This window comes from Arachis duranensis, chromosome 6 (assembly GCF_000817695.3).
Source record: "Arachis duranensis cultivar V14167 chromosome 6, aradu.V14167.gnm2.J7QH, whole genome shotgun sequence".
In the NCBI taxonomy this organism is placed as follows: domain Eukaryota; kingdom Viridiplantae; phylum Streptophyta; class Magnoliopsida; order Fabales; family Fabaceae; genus Arachis; species Arachis duranensis.
Window position 1 is genome coordinate 64,959,025 of NC_029777.3, and position 2,508 is coordinate 64,961,532.

The following is a 2,508-nucleotide window of genomic DNA, read 5'->3' on the forward strand; positions in this document are numbered from 1 at the left end:
ATTTTTAAATATTAATAATTAATTAAAAACTAAAAATAATAAATTTTAATGATCTTTTAACATTTCTCTTTTAAAAAACTTATTAGGGGGATATGTTATTTCTCAAAAATAAATATATTTAATAATTAGGGGAACCGTTAAGAAGATATATTATGAGAGAGTAGGAATTACCATTCGTATAACTGATTTTATCACCACTTTATTAAAAAAAATATATTGTAAAATTAAATTATTTTCACTAAGTAATATTGCTAATTTATCTGCAAATCTTTTTGCTAATTGAATGTTTCATAGTTTATTATTCAATAGTAGAGAAAATGGTACCTAATACTCGAAACAGTTGAAATATGAAATATCATAGTAAAAAGATTGTAAAAAAAAAAAAAGAAAAAAAAGAAAATAGATTTATCCATATGATCATTCGTTTATCAAATAACTTGCCATAAAATATGTTCTGCCAAAAGAAATAAACGTTGCAGGCAACTCCAACATATTGAATAGACGGTCGTTATATTTGTTTTTTTTTTTTTTTTCAAGAATATGTCTTCCTGTTTCCAGCTAAGTATGACATGGAAGGATGAGAAGAACTCAAGCGTTATAAAATTGACACACTATTTTCAAATATATCGCTTCAAGTAGTAGAGCTTTGAAGTTGAATGTCATTGGAATTTGGAAATAGTCGGAACATGTTGTGGAAGCCTGGGATACGGAATAAAACCCACATGATTGTGCAAACAAAATTTATGTAGAAATGAAAAAACAACTGATTTTACTCCATCTTTGTAATGCTAATAAAATCATTGACAAAAACACAAAATGAACATATACTTATAAAAGATAAATTTTGTGTGATAATTGATAAAAATATCAAAAATAAAAATTTTTGTTGTTATTTCAAAAAAATAATCAAAATTTTTAAATTGTGCTACTCTTTATTAAAAGGAACATTAATAATCTGGATAAATCAATATATATATATATAATAGTCTTCATTCGATGGAGATTAATAGATCGCATTTAATAAATTATATATGTAGATGGTACATATATAGAGATATGATCATTGGACTGATTCATTTTAAAAATTTCTAATGATTATAATTAACGTATATTTGTTAATAGAATATTCTCAAGATGAACATGGTATTAAAGTTTCTTTGACCTACTACTATCATATTAATTAAAAAATATTTATTATACTTTAATTTCGATACCTAACATCCTAGGATGCTAGTTGAATGGATATTGGGTATGATTTAAATACTTGTAGTATTAATGATTAGTCAATAAAAATTCTGTCAACTCTTGATAAAGAGTTTGAGTTCTAAGATTATAATGACAGAGATGAATAAAATCTTGACCAAAAAAATTGAATAAATAAAGAAATTAGTTCATTAGGTCATCCACATTTCATTATAATAATGGTAATAAGCAGGGCGGAGGTACACACTTGGAAAGGGGACAATGGTCCCCAAATTTTTAATTTTTGTTAAAAAAAAATAGACATGCCCCTTTTTTTATTTCCCGGTCCCTATCTTTTTTTTTTTGGGTACACTTTTTCAACCCTTTTAATTCATAAAAAAAAATCAATCCATTTTTATATAATATTAATAAAGTATAATAGTTTAGGCTTAACCCAATGTCTTTATTCACTCAAATTTTCCACTTTCACTTTGCAGCAGGTAACAATTTTTCATATTCTTCTCCTTTTTTATCTCTTTAATCTTTTTATCTTCTACTTATTTGATTCTTATTTTTTTACAGATTAAAAAAAAAGATAGTAGTTCAACAAGTGGTTCTTCATTCTTCTTTCTTAAAATATGTTCTATGTTTATTCTTTTTTATTTCAAAGAAATTATTAAACTAACAATAAAGATACATAGTCATACAAAAATAGAACAAATGAATTATATTTAATATTATAATTTTTTAAGGACTAGTAAATGTTACGTTGTAGGATGAAAGGATAAGAAAAATAAATTATATAACCTAGCATTGCAATTTTTTTAATATTTTTTTATTATTTTTCGTTAGTCTTGCCTAATTTTTTTATAATTTTATATATTTAGTTATTTACTTAATTTAGTATTATTTGTTAATTAAGTTTATGCTATTATATGTTAGTTTGTATATTTAGTTACGTTTTTTTATTAGTTAACTATTTAATTACAATTTTATATTATTTATACTACAATGTTAGTATTATTGTTCTAAATTTTAATATATTATTTTGAATTGAAATATAAATTTTATATTTTATAAAGATTTCGATTGTAATTTATACTTTTTGATAAATATATCTTCAATTATAGGAACTTATTTGGCCATTTGAATTATGGGTAAGTTCAAAATCATTGATACATTTTTTAAAAGAAAAGATCAAGGGAATGAATTAGATGGTTGACATTTCAAGGTTGCGCCTACAGAAGACATGATGAATGGCAAAGTTCAAGTAACAAAGGTAACTTTTTGGAAATATTGAAATTTTTTGGATCTTAAAATGAAAGA